At 43.5% G+C, this 6727-nt stretch overlaps 1 pseudogene; it reads left to right on the forward strand.

Annotated features, from left to right (window-relative positions):
* Window positions 1-2110: 2110 nt before the first annotated feature.
* LOC136650497 (5S ribosomal RNA) lies at window positions 2111-2228 on the forward strand (annotated as a pseudogene).
* Window positions 2229-6727: the final 4499 nt, after the last annotated feature.

A 6727-nucleotide genomic window follows, 5' to 3' on the forward strand; every position in this document is an offset into this window, starting at 1 on the left:
ACTAGGGGGAATAACGATTAGAGGTGTTTTATTTTCTTCCATCCACACCCTTGCAATATTTGTGTTGCTCATAATGCTGCACAGAATGAAAAATGGAGTCCGAAAATGCAAGTTAAACTTTCTTACGTGGCACTTTACTGAGGGACTCTGGAACAATTTCCCAAGGCAGCTTTCCCAAGTGGAAGCTCACCATCATTTACTTGGAAGTGTGTAAATGAAATGTATCAGAAAGACCGGTACTGCTCTAGCAGGGCACTAATCTGATGTCCTGATGGGCCTTTTCCATCTCTAATTGCTATGATTTTCATACTAATCAGGTCCCTGGTGAGGGAGGAAAGGATGGTGCCAAATGTAGCGACACGATACAGGACATGATTGCAGTGATGATGCCATCTTTTCTGGCCAAAGCAACAAGTTGGTACTTTGGTTCCACACATTTTCCTGCTATATTTATGTTTAATAAGGGAAAAAGTGGATATGCAGCTAAGTCATATACGCGTACTAACTGAAAAGGGGGGGGAGGGGAAGGCTGTTCTTCTGAACTGGCTAACGTTAAGTGACACTCCCATGAGTTATTGGTGCGAGTCTGTTCTGCGTCTAGTATGGTGATGTAGTAGTCTCAGATAGCAGGCAGTGTGGCAGTTACTATGGCAACCAGATATTTTTCATTGAAGAATGGTTAAAAAGGAGGCGTATCAATAACGTATGTACAGTACGTTGTCTTTGAGAGAGCAAAAGAGCACCACTCTTAACCAGTTAATATTTGTAAGGACACAGTGTCCTCTCCTTCCCCACCCCTCAGTCCCTACTAGTATCCTTAAGCAAGCCTGATGCATGTATCAAATATTGCTGTTATCCGTCTGCTCTAGTTTCCAGCAGTTTTCTTTGAAGCTGCACAGGTTCCGCTACTGAAGACAGGATATGTGGTTAAGAAAAAAATAATAATTGATGACTGGAAGCAAAGAGTGTGCTTTAAGCATCACCCCACACTTTTGATTCCTAAAGCTTAAGTGAGATTTTAAGATGAAGAAAGATTCACTCTGGAATCCAATAAAGCGTGGATTTTATTGTTACGTAACGTACTGAATCCTGGAATTTTCTGAACAGTGTGTTATGACATCTTTAAAGCCCCAATTAATTGTTTTCCAACTCATGTGGCTTGAATCATTCATTGATCCCCAGTGGGGTGTCCCTGATGCTTTCCAGTGATTGGATCCAATGTATCATCCTGCTAAAGTTTGAAAGGCACAGCAGGTGGAATCAGGGGTACTGGTCTAAGATGGGAATTTCCCATTTGATCTGCTCTTCCAATAGGATTCTCCTGCTCAGGGTTTCCCTTGCATTTTGGGATTCAGCCATGGGGGTATTGCAGTCCGGCAGTCCTGGGAATGCAAGGCTTGGCACTGAGTGCATTCACAGGTAGCAGAAATGTTTTCTTGATCCAAGTGCCAGCTACAGTTCAATGTCAAGTGGAAATGTCTGCACCACCATTACACTCAATTACTGCACCACTGCCAACAGTCAATATGAATGTCTTCTGATGAGCATGGTTTGTGGTATGTACCACATGCAGCAACATTCAAGTGTCTGCCTCTTCATGGCTGCATGGGAACCATTACTTTGCGGTGATGGACTGTGAATATGCTCCTCTTCTTTAGCAACATGCCCCTTGTCGATTGCATCAAATTACTGGATGAGTGTCTTTGAGAGGATGCTCAGTAACTTATTACTGCCAGCACGAAGGAAGGCCTTCAAATTTCCTGGTCCTGGTACAGCCCCAACAATAATGTCTTTGTGCTTCTTTTTTTTTTTTTTTGCTCAGGGATCACCTTTCACAAATTATACTATATACTGATCCCACCACAAATCTAAACATGATCCATTTTGTAGATGCCCTGAGACATATGGAATAAACACTGTGTGCAAACACTCATTAAATATTTTGGCAGCCCCTATAGCTGGTCTCAGAATGACCACAACTCCATCGATGGTATCATGTCACAGTGGGTGGCTTACTCTGTGTCTCTGCAAAAAGATCTTTCAGGCACTTCATCAGGTCACTCTTGGTACCTAGGCACAGTTGTCCCTGCATGTTTGAAAAATTCAGCTTGGTTACTGTCATCTACCCTGCACATGCCGGATCTCATCTGATCTCAGAAGCTAAGCAGGGTCAGGCCTGGTTAGTACTTGGATGGGAGACTGCTTGGGAATACCAGGTGCTGTAGGCTTATAACACAGTCTTTCGAGACTGAAGGTTGCCAACCACTATCATGTGTCTGGCAGCCAAAATGCAGAAATGAAAAGAGTTTTATAGCTCTTTTCATTAAGATGAGCTGTTTTCCTATTTTTGTTGTCTTGCTCATTAAATTTCCAGATGATATTAGATTGTTGTGACTTAGATCCAAAGCAACTGTTGACATCATGCCAAACAGCCGTTCTTTTATTAATGCATTGAACTGACTGTGTTCCATTTTCTCCATGTTTCTCAACAGCAGACATGACTGCAACTTCCTTTATGTGGAGGGTAAGAAAGTTTCTGCTCTCTTTTTTGACAGTTACTGAGCTCTTCAATCATTTCCACTAGTGAACAGATATTTTTTGTAAACGTTGTGTGGTGTGTTCCCACCTATGTGTCCAGATGGAGTTTCAAGAATTCTTACGTTACTCTGGCAACCCCTTGGCTGGTAACTATCCACCATTGAAGGGCACTGGGAGTTGTGAGGCCAACTGTACTTCCATTATCTTTTTTTAATAAATGCATTGCTGAGGATTAAGCCTCCACAGTTCAGAGGCATCTACATGGACCTGCACTAGTGAAATTGGTGGATCAGGTCTGAGTGAACCAAGGCTGTGGGATCAGGTCAGGGAAGGAGTTTAGAATTTGGAAGCCACCACTGCTGCTGAACCTACCCCTTCCTGGAGATGATCCACCCATACCCACTCCATTGCCTCCTCATTCTGCCCTCCCTGGTCCTGTCACTGACCCATTCTGCCTCCCTCACCCTATCCCGCCTCCCCTATCACCCTACCTCCCTTAGTAAGTCTGAGTGGATCTTCCAGAGCACATGGGAAGGCTCCGGCCTTCTAACTGTGCTCTGACACTATGCAACTCCACACTGTCAGAGTGCCTTTCATGACTGTCATTAGGCAGTTAGTGCTGGCAGAAAGCTTGTTCCTTGAGTGCAAAAGTTTAACATGATTGGGCTGTCAGTAGCATTTTTAGCTGAACTGGGACTCAGCAAGTATAATTTCTATGGTCGGATGAGAAGATAAAGGGAGCAAACTCTGTCAAAGTATCTGTCAGAGTACATGGTGAAGGAAACCTGTTACTGTGAGTGTACATCGGCTAGTATGCACAGTTCCATTGCCTTCGTGGTTGACCAGTGCTGAAACTGAACACAACTAAATACCTGTCTTCGCACCATGAGTCAAACCTCAAGCAAGATACATCATTTCCTGCATTTGCAAGAGATGACACTCTTGCAAATGCAGGAAATGATGTATCTTGCTTGAGGTTTGACTCATGGTGTTGTGTTGTAGTGTGTATATGGCTGTTGCTGAAATCTGGTATGCTAGTCTCTGCTCTGAATCTTTGAAGTTGATTTTTGAAATAATCACAGTTAAATTGTTATTATCCATTCTCAATTAAATAGTACACCCCTACCTGTGAGTCAGAACAACGGCAGAATTCTATGATGGCATGATTGCTATCATCAACCTCGGTAACCCTAAGAAACATGTAAATTTAAACATTGCTGCATGTGCACATAGAGGGTTAATTTCATGTGCCTCAGCATCTGAACATGAAGCTTTGGCATTAGTCTGTGTTGGTGCAAATGATTGTGTCTGTGTTGCAAAGTGCGCAATTGACCCCAACATTAATTGGAGCTACACACTGTTGGGGATCATCTGCAAAGACACTGCCCTCATAGCTTTCTTTTATGGTGAGGATTTTTTAAGGCAGTGTCTCTCAGTGTTTGTCCTCCGCCATTCCACTTCACATGGTCCACCTATCTGAAGTACCACTGGACGTAACTGCCGATGACATCATCCCCAGTTACTTCTGGGTTGGGAGGCCAGATATGACACAGTAAACACTGGTAAGAGGCTCCGGGTGAACTGGAGGGTTTTTTTCAAGCAGGCTTTGGAACTCTGTCCAGCAAGCCGAGTCACCTACCACTGTTAGTTGTGTCATGTTCTGGGCAGCAGGTGTCCAGGGGTCCTGCAAGTTCTATCAGACACCACCTCAAGTACCATTACTGGTATCTGTACCACTGGTTGAGACACACTGTTGTGATCATCTCCCTTCCTGACTGCTGCCATTTCATTACAACCTTTAAAGTTTTAATTCACCAAGGCTAAAAACCCTGCTTCTGTTTTTGTGGTTTTACTTTTTGCTAGTTGATGTACAGTTGGTTTTTATTGTTGGTTTTTATTCCTGTCTTTGATTGCAATTTCATGTTTAATTTTGTATGCCATCTTGTACAATTGGTTGGTAAGCTGGTCCATGAATAATGCAAATTTTAAAAAGGATGAGGATATCTTAGAGTTCCTCTCTGTTTTGTTTCCTGAAAAAGGAAATAATTTTTCCTACTCTGTCCACTGAAAAAAAGCATGATGGAATGGAATGGAGCATGTCATATCCTGTTAAGATGGACATGACCAAACAGTTCAGGAGAAAGTGTGTGAATGTGTTTGCCTGTGTGTGTGTGTGGGGGGGGGGAGGTGCATGCATGTGTGCTTGCTCATATTATATACTCACTCTATCTCTCTTTTAAGAACTGTCTTCTGACTTTCTCTCCTGGGACATTTTAACATATTAAAGTGTTGTTAAACTGAAGGAACTCTTTGTGTGAACATGGTCTAAGTCAGCATAGCAAATATTTTCAAGACCCATATCATGTTTTTGATAGTTTCCAAATAAGAATGGGTGCAGCAGACCTCCCAGCAATAATCTGGGAATAGTTATGTTAGATAGCAGGATGGCATACAATTGATGCATAAAATACAGAGATCCGCTCTGTGTCTCCAGTTAATTTTATATCCCACATGGTCAGCGCTACACCAGTTGCCCATTCTCCTGGAGCTTAGCTTAGACTTGGCTTACCGAATGCATAATTTTTTGATGCAAAGCTACATATGCGTACATTCAGATATTTTTCTTCGTGTTGGTTTACTTCTTGTGCCCACACTGTCGCGGTAAGGAGGGGGATGTGTATTTGAATGGTGCTGTGGCTGACATGAGTATACTAGCAACCCAGTGTAGCACCCGCATATCTCAAACCACGTCTGGCCTGCAGGTTCCTTAGAGCTACGGCAGCAAAAAACCTGGTGTAGATCTGAGGAGTCCTCATCAGGGACCCTTCTGTAGCTGATACAAACATAAGTGTTTTCCATTCTTACCTCTCCCAGCAGCCCTTGTCCTAATTGGTGTGCAGGATGCAGTGTTGGCATCAGGCTGCTGGAAGTGGACCTCCAAAGTACTCTGCCCATCTCCTTGATGTTTGGGGGGGGAGGGGTTTCCAGGTTGGCCTGGCCAGGTAAGCCCTCTGAAAGGTTTGAGACCTTGGCCAGTGTCCAACCTTACATAAATTTCTGGTCAATGTCTTTCTTTCATAAATGTGTCCCTTTCCCCTACATTATGGGCACCCAAGGATGCTCACAGTACAACAAAATAAATATGCTATAAATCACCATTAAAACAAAATTATATAGTATGAAAACAGCTTGTGGCATTTTTTTTTTTAAAAAAGCACACATAATACTGGTAATAGAACGGTGGTAAAGACCCTCAATTAAAACCAGCAGCATAAAAATCATCATAAAAGGGCAGATGGTATGCAGTAAAGGTAACACAGATCACATATAATAAAGCAGCAGTAAAGGTGGCCATAAAAAGTGGCATGCAGTGACAAAATGCAAACCTAGCATACTCTCCCAGCCCACCCCAACTTCACAGCAAAGGCTAAAAAGAACACACAAGTGTTTAGCCCCCACCAAAAGACCTCAAGTGGGAGCAGCTCTTAAATTCCTAAGGAGGGAGTTCCATAACTGCTGTGCCACCACAGAGAAGGCCCTACCTTTTGTCACTACCCCCCTCCCAGCCTCCATCAGGACAACACATGTAAAAGGACCATTGCAGAAGATCACAGCGGGCAGGGCTGGCATTTATGGAAGATGCATGGCTATATTCATTAGCTACATGAAGTAAAAACCTTAGGCAGACATATACGTCCATGGTATAGGAAAAATGCGTGGGAAAATGGTTCCAAATGCAGGAGGACAAAGCAGTGGTAACCAGAGTTGTGGGGGAACAAAGCTCTAGGACTTTTTCTATAGCCTGCAGTGATGTCATCAGCAGGAATGCTCAGGTACTACCACTGAAACTTTTTTTCAAAGTTAGAATTACCAGGCTGATCAATAGATAAACTGAGAAATGTTCTTAGGGACATCTATTTGTGTCTAGGTCATTATATTTCCCAAGATCTGTCTGAGAGACAGTATGCTGCTCCTGTTACATGGGCAGTCCAATCCTAAGCTGTGCTGACCTGCCCTGCATCCCATGCAGCTTAGGAGGCAGCTGAAGGTCACCTCAGGGTAAGGGGATATATTTCCCTTTACCCTGAGTAATGCCCCAGCTACCCCTATCGGGCTTCTAGGATCTGCACCAGCTGTATAGCTGGCACAAATCCAGGAAGCCCATGAAGGGCTGTCCACGCCAGGAGCA

This window comes from Tiliqua scincoides, chromosome 4 (genome assembly GCF_035046505.1).
Source record: "Tiliqua scincoides isolate rTilSci1 chromosome 4, rTilSci1.hap2, whole genome shotgun sequence".
In the NCBI taxonomy this organism is placed as follows: Eukaryota; Metazoa; Chordata; class Lepidosauria; order Squamata; family Scincidae; genus Tiliqua; species Tiliqua scincoides.